Source organism: Solanum pennellii, chromosome 11 (assembly GCF_001406875.1).
Source record: "Solanum pennellii chromosome 11, SPENNV200".
Classification (NCBI taxonomy): domain Eukaryota; kingdom Viridiplantae; phylum Streptophyta; class Magnoliopsida; order Solanales; family Solanaceae; genus Solanum; species Solanum pennellii.
The window spans coordinates 32,204,387-32,218,168 of record NC_028647.1 but is presented as its reverse complement, the minus strand read 5'-3'; the positions used below and the strand labels follow the sequence as shown (position 1 = coordinate 32,218,168).

At 36.2% G+C, this 13,782-nt stretch overlaps 1 long non-coding RNA gene across 1 annotated transcript in view; it reads left to right on the top strand.

The window, feature by feature from the left end:
* The window catches only part of LOC107003005, a 55,030-nt gene extending 42,915 nt beyond the window's left edge, over positions 1–12,115 (top strand). Inside the window, exon 3 of the long non-coding RNA XR_001454593.2 lies at positions 11,850–12,115. This is a non-coding gene — a long non-coding RNA (uncharacterized LOC107003005). The remainder of the gene's footprint in view (positions 1–11,849) is intronic.
* Positions 12,116–13,782: the final 1,667 nt, after the last annotated feature.

Genomic DNA, 13,782 nt, shown 5'->3' with positions numbered 1-13,782 from the left:
CCCCCCCCCCCCCCCAGAAACATTCGTCCCCGATTGACACTCTAAACCTTTTTATAGGAAGAAAAAACTCTAGACTAGCAGACAACCAACCAAAAATACAATAGAATGAGTCACAGCTAATAGGAGGAAATCTCAACTCCTTTTGACACATAATATGGCATCAACAATAAGGAACTTGCACCACACATACTTATAATAAAATCTCAACATTTCATATCACATAAGGAGGTACTACCTTCTCCATTTCCATATGAGCTCAATATGAACATTAAGAGTTGATATGTTGATTTCTCATCAAAACAATTTATGCTCATTATGATCTTCCATGAACACTTATAGCACACAACACACTCAAGTGAAAGCCACATAATAAACACATTTCATGAAAAGACAAGAACTCAACTTAGGCATGAATTTCTACTATAATATGCACATCTTTTGAAAAACATGATGAGTTCAACATTATTCATAATAACAATACAAGGAATTACTAACCTTAATCTTGTCTAGGAGTAAGGGGAAAGAGATGAGGATAGCGGTCCTCATGTCGGCCTTGGCCTCCCATGTTGCACCCTCAACAAGGTGGTTCCTCCATATAACTTTTACAGAGGCAACCTCCTTATTCCTCAATTTCTTAACTTGGCGGTCCGAGATCTCAATTGGGACCTATTAATAAAAAAGATCCTCTTTTACCCCTAAGCCTTCTAGAGGAAGAATGGAAACAGGGTCCCTTATACATTTCTTGAGGATGGAAACATGGAATACCGGATGAATCATGGCCAACTCGTTTGGCAACCACAAATCATAGGCAACACTCCCAACTCGCTTCAAAATTTCATAAGGGCCCACATAACAAGGTCTAAGCTTCCCCTTCTTTCCAAACCTCATCACCCCTTTCATGGGTGAAATTTTCAAATAGAACCAATCTCCTACTTCGAATTCAAGGTCCCTCTTTCTACTGTTGGCATAAGGATTTTGTCAACTTTGAGCTGCTTTTAGACCAAGTCGGGACCAAGTAGAGCAAAATCCCCTACCTCATACCACCCAACCGGAGATCAACACCTTCTCCTATAAAGTTCCTCTAAGGGTGCCATAGAGATAGTTGAGTGGTAGCTATTGTTGTTGGAGAATGCTGTTAAGGATAGGTGGTCATCCCAACTACCTTTGAAGTCAATGACACATTCCCTCAACATATCCTCAAGAGTTTGGATAGTGTGTTCCGCTTGACCATCCGTCTAAGATGAAAAGTGGTACTAAGCTTCACCTTCGTACAAATCTCGCTTCAAAAAACTTTCTATAAATGGGAGGTAAATTGAGTAGCTCTATACGAAATGATGGACAAAGGGTCTCTATGTAACTTCACTATATCTTTAATGTACAATTTGGCATAATCTTCCGCAAAATACATGACTTTGATGGAAATGAAATGTGCGGACTTGGTTAGCCTATCCACAATGACCCATATCGAGTCATATTTTATTCTAATACGTGGCAACCCCACTACAAAGTCCATGTTAATATCCTCCCATTTCCATGTAGGAATATCTATATTTTGAGTCATGCCACCTGATCTTTGATTCTCCGTTTCACTTGTTGATAATTTGGACAGTGAGCAACAAAGTCTGCTGTGTCCCTTTTTATACCATTCCACCAATATGTTTCTCGTATGTCGCAGTACATCTTTGTAGCACCAAGGTGAATGGAATATCGGGAGCCATAAGCCTCTTTCACGATCAATTCCCTACAACCATCCACATCCGATACTCACAACCTTCCGTGGTGCCTAAGCACCCCATCTTCTCATTGAGAGGAAGACTCATTAGACTTACTAAGGACTGTTACCTTCAACTTCATTAATAGAAGATAAAGATGTTTCTAGGATTTTACCCTAACCACTAGATGACTCTGAGTTGTGGTGAACCATAAAACCACCCTTTGGAGAGTCTTCTAGTCAGAAACCCAAACGAACCAACCTATGAACCTCTTTTACTAGATCCTTCTTATCATCAACCATATTTGTCGCACTATCCATGGATACTCTACTCAAAGCATCCACTACCACATTAACTTTTCTGGGATGGTAAAGGACACTCATGCCATAGTCCTTTAAAAGTTCTAACAATCTTCTTCGACATAGGTGTAAATATTTTTCGGTAAACACATACTGTAAGCTCTTGTGATCGGTGAATACATCGACATGTACCCCATAGAGATAATGTCTCCAAATTTTCAATGCAAATACCACATAAGCAAACTCAAGGTCATGAGTTGGGTAATTCTTCTCATGTGGATTGAGTTGTCTAAAGGAATACTCTATGACTTTCCTATGCTGCATGAGCATACACCCTAGACACACTCGGAAGGGATCAGAATAAACCACAAACCCTTCGGTGCCCTCCGATAATGTCAACACCGGAGCGGAAGTGAGTCTATCTTTCAATAATTTGAAACTCTTTTCACATGATTCCAACCATTCGAATTTGTACTTCTTTTGGGTTAAGGTCGTTAATGGAGATGCAATAGACGAGAACCCCTTCACAAACCTCTTATAATAACCGGCCAACCCTAGAAAACTTTGGATGTCGGTAGGACTCAATGGTCTAGGCCAACTTTTGACCACTTTCGTCTTCCTTGGGTCAACCTCTACCCCTTCACTACAGACATTGTGACCAAGAAAGGCAACCGATCTCAACTAAAACTCACACTTATTAAACTTAGCAATAAGTTATCCTTGAGAACTTGCAAAACTATTCTTAAGTGTCTCATATGATAATTTTCACTCCTAGAGTATATAAAAATTTCATTAATAAAGACAATCACAAACAAGTCAAGACACTTTCTAAAAACTCGATTCATAAGCTCCATGAATGCCAATGGGGAATTTGTTATGCCAAACGACATCACTAGGAATTTAAAGTGAATATATCTTGTTCGGAATGTCATTTTCGGAATATCAACCTCCCTTTCTCTAAGTTGATGATAACCTGACCTTTAGTCAATCTTTGAAAAATAGTTCGCTCCTCGGAGCTTATCAAACAAGTCGTAAATCCTAAGGAGCGTGTACTTATCTTTATGGTGACATTGTTTAATTGACGATCATCGATGCACATCCTCAACGACCCATCCTTCTTCTTTACAAATAATATGGGAGAACCCCATGAAGATATGCTATGTTGAATAAAGCCATTATCTAACAAATCTTTGAGTTGAGCCTTTAGCTCCTTCAACGCTGTCGGGGCTATCTGATAAGAAGGGATTGAAATAGGTTATGTATCCGGCAATAAGTTTATGCCGAAGTCAATTTCCCGTTTGGGAGGAATTCTTGAAAGGACATCTGCAAAGACCTTCAAAAATTCCCTCACTACGGGTACTGAATATATTGGGGGGACCTCGGATTCAAGATCCCTAACTCTTACTATATGGTAGAGACGACCCTTTGCAATCAATTTGCAAGCTTTAGACATGAGATGATCTTACCCCTAGGATTTGAGTTTCCTCCCTTCCACTAAAAAATGGGTTCATTTGGGAATTAAAATTTTACTATCCTTGTTCTACAATCAATAAAGTCAAAGCAAGCATGCAACCAATCCATACCCAAGTTAACATCAAAATCTAGCATATCAAGTTCTATAAAGTCAACTTATGTAACTCTATTGGGCAAGGAAATAGGACAACCTTTATAGACTTTATTAACCACCACGGAATAACCCACCATGGTAGAAACTGAAAAAGGTTCGTCTAATAGGTCGGGTAGTATTTCAAATTTCATGGCTACAAGAGGGGTCACAAACGACAATGTAGCTCCCGGATCCAACAAAGAATATACATCAAAGGAGAATAAAAGTTATTCTTCTTAGGGCCATCCGGATTCAGGGCACTTGCTTGAACTTCAGTATTTTCCTTTCCTTAAGTCTTCATCATAGGGAAATCTCTGTTCATGTGACCACTCATTCCAAAACCTAGCAATTATTCATGCCAACTAGTCACTTACGATCATGTCTCTTATCTTTTTTTGCACAAAGAGGCTTCTCGACATAAGATCTTTCACCTTTCTCCTCTTGGGGCTTTGGAGTAGGCACCTTACTCTTGTTTACCCTTGAAGCATTAGGACGGCCTTGTTTGGAAAACCTCCTTGTGAAACTTGGTTTTTCTTGAACCTCAAACCTATTCTTAGATGAACTCCCTTCTTTGGTTCTCACCTTCTTCAACTCCCTACCGACTTGCTTAAGCCTTTGATCCTCAATTTGTTCAGCATGAACCATGAGCGAGAGATGTCCATGTTAGGAATCAACATTGCCGACCAACATTCATTAACCACAAGATCGGATATCCCCATGACAAGTTTATTCATCTTGGCTCTAGAATTTGTATCCATAGTATAAGCATGCTTGGATAGTTTAATGAACTTGAGGCTATACTCCTTCACGCTCATACCTCCTTGACGAAGATTGATGAATTCTTGCATCTTGCTTTCCCTTAGTTCCAAGGGAAAGAACCTATCAAGAAAAGCCACTTTGAAAGCTCCCCAAGTAATTCGACCTTCAATAACCGGCCTCTCATCCTTCCATTGCTCATACCACACTTGGGCTACATCTTTGAGTTGGTAGGCGGCTAGTTCTGTCTTTTCTTGATAAGAAAGACCCTTAGCATCAAGAACTTTAAACACTTCATCAATGAACCCTTGTGGGTCATCCTCCACCTTAGAACCATAGAAAGTAGGGGATTCATCCTTGTGAAATCCCTAATCCTTGAAGAGGTGGTGTTGGCATTGGGGTTCACTTTCACCATTGCATCCCTAGAAACTTGGGTAGCCAACAGTTGAGTCAAGCTACGAATGGCCGACCTTATATCAACATTATAACTAGCCCCTTCTTCAATAGGAACTTGAGGGTTTTGCAGACCTAGAGGGGGAACCACCTCATTCAAATTCACTTCTCCGGACCTTCGATCATTGTTCCTCCTTGTATTCATTTCCTATAAGCACGATAAAAGGATTAGAAGAAAGGACTAGATAGAGTTGAGACTCTTAGGCACGACTAAGGAATAACACGAGAGTGAAAGTTCCTAAGCATCACATAGTTTCTCATTCATAAGTGTGGTGCGCATCACAATTATGAATAATACCCTACATAGACATAGGCACCATAAGACAACAAAAGAGAAGATCTTATCGGTTAAAATCTTGCGGGAACCTTAATATAAAGGGAGAGAACATCATTGGAAGAAACCTGCAAAGATGACAATTTCTTGACACCTCTGCATGAAGGACACACAGATCAATTGACGATGACTAAAATTTTTAGAACTAAAGAACTCAAACGGATCAGGGGACAAGTCCAAAGTGCATGTCATGGTTCACTCAAAGTCGACATATGCCTCCAGATAAGTTCTCTTTATCACTTTATTTAAAATAAAATGTCCTTCCTTAAGTTCATAGACTTTCTTGATCCAATCTTTCACACTCTTAAATATGATATATTTCTAGTCTTTTCGGCATAATTCTTTGATGAAATAAGGTAAACGATTGCAAAGCTTACTACGATTTTCCAAAAGGTAAAGTTGAGTATCTGAGTTGACATGACATCGAGCAATGACTAAAAGTGCCTCAGATCTTCAATGGAAACTCGTGAAGGAACATAATGTAGTCTCTTAGGTCATGATAAAAATTTAAAAGAAGAATTCATTCTTTAGGACATCATTCACACTTGGATATTTGGTAGTACCAAAGATCAGGGCCCCTAAATTGACAAAATAAAGCTTCAAAGGTTGTTCAACCTAGAATTTGAAGTAGATGAGGAGAAACAGGTCAGGAGTATGGTCAAGTCATCAGAGCATCAAGGCCACAAACCAACCACCACTTTAAACTAACAATTTTATTTTCCTTTTTATTATGCTCAAACATAAAACAAAATAAAATGCAAGATTACAAGTCAAAAATGGAACATCACAAAAAGGAAGTTTTCTAAAGCTTCACATGTTTGTTGTTTTATCTCATTCCAGACACATTCTTTCCTTTCTATTCGAGAGCTTCGAGCAATACGAAACAATCTAAATTTTGTGCAATACGCACATAACCTTTATTCATGGGCAATAGGAACCATCATTTGTTCATGTGCAATAAGCACCAGTATGAATTCCATGCAATACACACAAAACCTTTATTCATGGGCAATACACACCATCATTTGTTCATGTGTAATATGCACCAGTTTGAAGTTCGTGCAATATGCACCAAATTGAATTCATGGGCAATACGCACCATACACATATCCAGGGCAATACTCACCACCGTTAACAGGTTATACACGCCATATTCACATTTGGGTGATACACCCAATAATAGGAAAATCCACAAAGAAAACACATCTTATTTGAAAATCTCAAGGAAATACGCTCATTCCTCCTTTTCTTTCTAGAGCTATACATCCTAGTTGAAAATTCTCATATTTGCGTCTTTCGTAAAAGAAACACATCCTTTTGGATTTTTCATTTTTTGATCTTGAGTTTTGAGTTTCAGCTGCCAACTCAAGTTAAAACATGCACCTGAGAATGATCAACAAGCCGCCAAGAGAGAATGAAGATAAATCTCAGAGATAACGCACAGAGCATGTCGAAGATCAAGATGAGACCCTAAAAAAATCAATTAGGGATCTTGTAACTCCTATAAAGTAGACAGACATAGTTCTCTAGCTCTTTTTTTGTAACTATAGGCAGTAGATAATGAAAAGAAATATGAAGCAATCTTTTTACCACAGTTTCTAATACTTTCGTCTATCAAAGTTTCTCGAACTACACTAACCTGAATTCCTTTTAATCAAGGATATGTAGTTAACGTCTGAAGCAAGGTTTGGTCATATTTTTTAAAATGGCTTCATCGGAGTTCGAAACAGTAAAAAATAGCCACTTCGTTCACTTTCTTTGCTTGGAAACACTTCATGTTTCACAGCAAAGAGGGGCATGCTGTGAACACATACTTTTGACATGTTTATTTTACCCCTATAATATATAGTAATTTTTTTAATATATATTATTATTTGTATTTTTCGGTTGTTTGTCTTTGTTTGTATTATTATTTGGGAAAATTTTCAAAACATCAATATTTTGATATTTAATAGGGTCCCTTGCTAACATTTTCAATTTTTATTTAAAATGTCAATATTTTAGTTTGTTATAATAATGATTGTATTTATTTAATTTGAATGAATGCAAACTTTTAATTAAAAAATGGAGAGAATCATGGGAGAAAATATTTCAAAAAGGTAAAAATATTTCCCTTAGTTTTTTATCCTTATTTGAACTTTTTTAAATACAATTTTATTCAAAATGTATTTGGATGAACTTCTTTGAATACGATTATGTATATTCGGATGAACTTCATTAAAAATGATTTTGTGTATTCGAAATTTCAAATGAACTTCTTTTTACAATCTGAGCACGATAAATAGTCATTTCAATTAAAAAAGTTAGATCATACAATTCAAAACCTGATTGTATACCATTAGGACAATGCAAATTAAAATACAAATAAAAACTAGTTGATATACAAAGTGATTTTGAAAATACAAAATGAGTCAAACAAAATAAAAAATCTATTTTACTAAGCAATTAGTATGAATATTTATATAATAAATACATAAATAAACTATATTTTGATTATTTAGAATTGAAAATGAATACAACATCAAATCAAAATATAAACTATCTTGTATATAAAGTGACTTTGAAAATATAAAATGAGCAAAATAAAATACAAAATTTGTTTTATTGATGCAATTAGATTGTGAAAGACCAAAAAAATGAATTAAGATGATTGGAGCCTAACATGTGTCTAAAAAGGTTTAAAATATATTCATTAAGTATTTTATAGTATAGACACTTGATTTGAGGTGATTTGGAAGTCAAACGTCAAGGGACGACCAAGACGTTCGACTAGTAGTCACCAAAGGGCCTTAAGTGTTTTTATGTGTGTATGTGGATGTCATGGTCTCATGAGGTCTTTATATGAGTTATAATGATTTTTATAGGCAGTGTGTTAAATTTCATGAAGTTTGTAGGTCAAACGTTCAAGAACGTCCAAGACATTCGAAAGGTAGCTCTTTAGACGTGCTAGTGTGTCCTTGTATGTTTTCCTTGTTTTACGTGTTGTTTAACGACCCAAAATCAGTAGGTTTAACCCTATCATCTTAATAGACATGTTAAGGGTCAAAATATCCAGGTACGACTCCCCGAGGACCACCCTAACGTCCCTCGAGGAGGAACCAAACATTGGACAAAGAGGCTGCCCAAGGCAGCAAGCAAGCCAAGACTTGAACTTGCCCTGTGCGACGCACTCGTAACACGCACCTCACTGTCCCAAAAATTATTTTGGGCTGAATTGGAGGCTTCCCCGCGGCGCGCAGACACTTCCCAGATCATGTTGCGTTGTTTTTAAGTCAATTTTGACATGTCTAAAAGTCCCAATAGGAATGGGGGTATTTTGGTAACTTAAAGGGACAATTATTAAATGATTTTATGACTTATTTAACCCCTTTTCCTTGCCAAAACCCCAAGACCCATTAAGAAATCAAAATCCCAAATCTCTCATTTTCTCCAAATTATCTCAAACCTCCACTAGAGGGAAAACTCAAGTTCAAGCTAGGGGCTGGATTTTCATGGTTTCTTCTCAAATTCTCATGGGTCTTCAATAAATAAGTTGTGGTTATCCTACATCCTTAGTTATGGTTATCCTACATCCTTACCATTCATCTAAGGAGTCAATCAAGGATTTTCAAATATGATTCAAAGACCAAAATTCTCAATTTCCAATCTAGCCATGGGTTCTTTCTCAAATTGATTTTAAAACCATGTGTTATGGTAAATTGATGACTATCTACTGTTCTTAAGATGAATTCATATCCAATTTTATGATGAACCCATGATCCTCATAAATTCTCAAATTGGCCTACAATGTGGGTCTTGTGATCTTTACTCTATGATTTATTGAATTATGTTTCAATTATGTTGAATTGCCTATTACTATTGTTAATCATGTCAATTGAATATAAATCGTTGAATGAGTGATCGATGATGATAAAGGTGTAGGGATTGGGTAAATTGATCTATATTTCTCTACTTTCTACAGACTAGATGAATTAATGTACCTAGTGTGATTTTGAAACTATAGTGTTTGAAGTATGATTTTGTTTATGCAATGGTTCCGTTAGATACTGTTTTATACATGTATTTATGTTTAATTATGGGAATTTATTATGGTGATCAAAGTTCGGAGGAAATTGTAAGTTTGGCCCTATTCTCTCTACTTTTCTTATAGAATTGCTAGTCGATGTAGCCTTGTATGGCATTGTGTGGTATGGTCCACTTATGGTAGTGGTGTTAACCTTTTTGTCATTCTATAATTTGATGTGATCATGTCCTTGAAGACAATTGTATCTTGAAAGTGTGGTTATGATGATCACACAAGGTGAAGTATTAGGCCTAGTCTCTAATGCTAGTTTATGTTCTAGGTTATATTGATGTGCTTCCTCTACATTTAAACGACTATATTAGGGATAGGTATGGTCTGCATGTTGATGTTTGAATAATCTTGTGTAGTATGATCCCTACCTATGAACCTCTACATGAATGTATGGTCTTAGAATGATTAGGAGTCTTTGATTCAAGTAATGAAGATGTTTTGTCTCCTATGTTATAATCTTGTTGTGTGTGGTCTATAGTTCCTATTACTCTATATATGAGTTGTTTATGGTTTGAGGGACTTAAATGTGCATTGTGATAGTTGTAAGGTGGCTGCCTCTATGTTAGGATTGTTTCCATTATGTGAACATGTGGTCCAACGTACACACACACACATCTCATGCATGCTTATCAAGTAGTATAGGTTTATGGTGTCTAATGAAAGGATAATTCTGATACACACTAATGTCTACTACTATACATGTAAATTATATGTCCAATAAGTATGTATAGTAAATCTTAAACTAGGATGACTTCATAGGTGTACTAGTATGGATGAGGGTATGGGACCTTGTCCATGCATTGCACATGTGTGCCTTCATAAGATAGTTTCTAGGTGTTTATCTATATTTATGAATATGAAAGTATGGTCAAGTGATGAACATGTCTTATGTGCATGAATAAAGTGAAGTATGAATATGTGTGGACTTATTGTGTTATGTGAAATGTTTTCTCACATATATGTATACACACACACATGTATGATGATCTAGTCAATAGAGGGGCACTTCAAAGGTGTTCTCAAGTGTACCCTAAACTAGATGGTGCTTTACATATACTATGTCCAGCTGAAATGGTTTCTCACATGATTTAGGTTGATGAACTCTCATGTATACCTATGAGCTAAGCATATGAGGAGTCGATCTCCTAAGGCCTGCGTTTTATAAAATAATGTGATAAAGGATTTTCAATAAAGGGAACTTAGCTTAGCACCAAGTGAACTTGACAATGACAGGTGTTGGCTTCCCTTGGAGGAAGATTCACCATTGGTTCCACATGAGTTGTTGACTTTCCTTGAGGAAGATTAACCCATGGTTTCTCATGAGATGAGGATCCAATGCTAATTATCATGTAGAGGGTCATGTATATCTCTTAGTTCCATAACTATGCTTGCCACATAGGATCTAGCAAGTGATATCAGCTAGTATGCTAGCATGTATTAATGTTCTACCTTGGCTAGGTACAAGCACCTTCCTTTGGTGTAAGGCTCTACAACACCAAATTTCATGTTTAGCACCCATGGTCTTAGTGTTGGTTAAGGCTATAGTTTCCCTAAAGTAAAATGGACAATGGAAGTAAAGGACCCTAAAAAGGATAACCTAACGGTAGTAGCTTATTGTATGTGGGGGTACGGGACTTCACCTATGCATTGCACAAGTAGCTCTTGAAGGGAGTTCTAGGAAGGTGTTCTAATGTATATAATTATGTTTATGTTCCTTATGCATGACATTTTACTGTTGTCTACTTGTTGTGATGATATGAATGGTATGAGTCTATATGATGTGTCCTTACCTTGTATGCATAGTATAGGTCTTATGGACTTTATGATGAAGTCTTACTTGATATGAAGGAGGTTGTCTATGCTTGTCTTGTTGATGAATGAAGGGCATGTTAAGGCTTGTCTTTGTAGCTTTATTAGTATGTGTGAGGTTATGGGACTTCACATGTACATTGCACAAATAGACTTAGGAAGGAATTATGAGTAGGGTTCTATGTGGTTTTTATGAGGTGAAGTCCAAGTATGTTAATGTGACTATTGCCTTGATACGATTATGTTGGATATCTTGACTTGAATATGGTCTTGTAATGAGTCCATATATATGGTCCCTAAATGATGTTGGGTCAAATGTGAGTTAGGTATCATATTATATGAAATACTTCTATGAATGCATGTGTTGGGTTAATGAAGGTTGTATACATGATTTCCTAGTGGCCTTAAACTGATGGTTGAGTATGGATAGTTTTATGCGACATTGTCCATACATTGCACCAAGCATCACCAGAAGGTTACTTTAGAAGATAAGGAGTTAAAGTAAAAGGAGAGAGTTCATGGTAAAACTGAAGTATGCTCATTGTAATTGTAAATGTGCTTACTGTAAAGTGGTGACTTAGATGCCTTAAATGCAATGTGTTTTTTATATGATGTGTGACCATTGAATATGACTATATGAAGTATGTGAATTGTATTGCTTATTATATCCAAGTTTTATGAATTTTTCACAAAAAGGCATGATACATGTTGTCAAGTAAAATGTCCCCTTTAAATGCATGGTTGTCATACTTAGTGCATTCTTGTACTAAAACCATTCTTCTCTACCTTTTTACACAAAGTGTAGGTTATGGATGTTTAAAGGATGTCTTTAAGGTGAAAAGCTCGTATGTGATTCCTAAGCTAAAGGAAAGGAATCCTTATGTTCCAAGGATTTCCTATGTCAAGTTTATATTCAATGTATTGTAATAGATTAAATATTATATTATGATGTTAAAGGGTCGTGTGCCTAATCTATTCTACGATGTTGAGTCTAAGATGGCCAAAGAGACTTAGAGTCTAAGTATGTATTATGACTTATATTCTTGTATAATGGAATTGATGTTTCTAGCATATGATGTTCTATGAGAAGTTTTAAATTTTCCGCAAAATTTACCTATAAAAATGTGATGAATGATGACTATGGGCTTGTATAAGAACTCCGAGAGGTCAAGTACGCCATTTTACTTCTAGGGGGTGCTCCCCGGTCACGACAGACGGAATACACTTTTAACATAAATAAATTATATTTTAGTTATTTAGAATTGAGAATGAATACAAAATCAAATATAAATAAAAAACTTGATGGTATACCATTATGGTGAATACGAAGTCAAATCTAAATACAAGCAATTTGGTATACAAAGTGGTATAGTAAATACAAAATAAGCAAAACAAATTAAAGAGTTTGTTTTACATAAGCAATTATGATGAATACGTAAATAATGAATACATGTTTTGGTTCATTAGAATTCAGAATGATGAATAATTAAGAACTTTAATTCAACAATTAATTCATCAAGTTTCATTGATCCAAGAAGAGTCTTTTTGAAACCATCCATTTGGCGGCGACGGAGATCTTGAACCCGACAAGGAAACCGCTCGAACCTAATAAGAAGAGAAGTTATGCTCATTGTGGAGCAGGTCTGACTCATAATAAGACGTAAGATAGAGCAATAAAATATTAAGAAGATAACAATGGTGGAAATAGTAGAGAGCGGAGAGACTTAAGATAAAAAAAACTAGAGAGAATATTAGAATGTGGGTCTTTTTTTTAAGGTCAAAATCATTGATGGCCACCTAAAGTTTGCACAAATTTTCATTTAGATATTTTAACTAGACTTTGTTCATTTTAGAAACCTCATGTCATATCTCATAGTGTCATTTTGACACTTTTTGCTTAGTTGGCATATTGTGTGTGTTACATTGTTCTTGAGCGCGTGTATAGTTTAAATATTGTACATTTTTACTTTTTTTTCTTCTTCTTCCTTCTCTATCCTTACAAAACCTACTCCATCATCCACCATTGTATCTGTCACGACCATAATCTAGACCCCGGATGAGACCAGCGTCGTTGACCTCACAGAGGTCGCAGATAATCCTACATACGTCATTCTAACTTCATCTAGGTTATTCTTAGCGGAAAATTTGAACTTTTTGTTTTCTTATTTCATGCTAAACATTTTAAGCTTAACATCATACGCGTTCACAAATCAACCATCTAATATAGAGGTAATCAAATGAAAGAAACAATTCATAATTGCATTAAACGTATTCTTGCCACGGCACCAATACAAAGTATGAAACGAAAGTGGAAAGAAACACTAGTGGAACATGCTCCACTAGCTAAAGCCTACATGTAAGACAGATAATAACGGTAGATATCCTTGAATGCATGAGGGCTTACCAAGTTCGGATGAAAGCTCCACATTCAGATAGCTGCAAGGTCAACCTGTAAGCTCTAGCGTCCACCTTTGCCTGCACCTAAAAATATAGAGTTGTATGGAATTAGTACACACTTGTACTAAGTATGGGTATATGCAAGCACACACCAAGGACATGCATGAGTAAGAAATAGCACTTTCCTAACAACATGATTTATGGAAAGTCAAGTCAATAGACTTGCCAAATTTGGATTCGGAAAGTCAGTGGACTTACCAAATTTGGATTAGGGAAGTCATGCCACTAGAGTAACATGCATTATCATACGTATCATATTAAAACACAGCACATAACGTCTT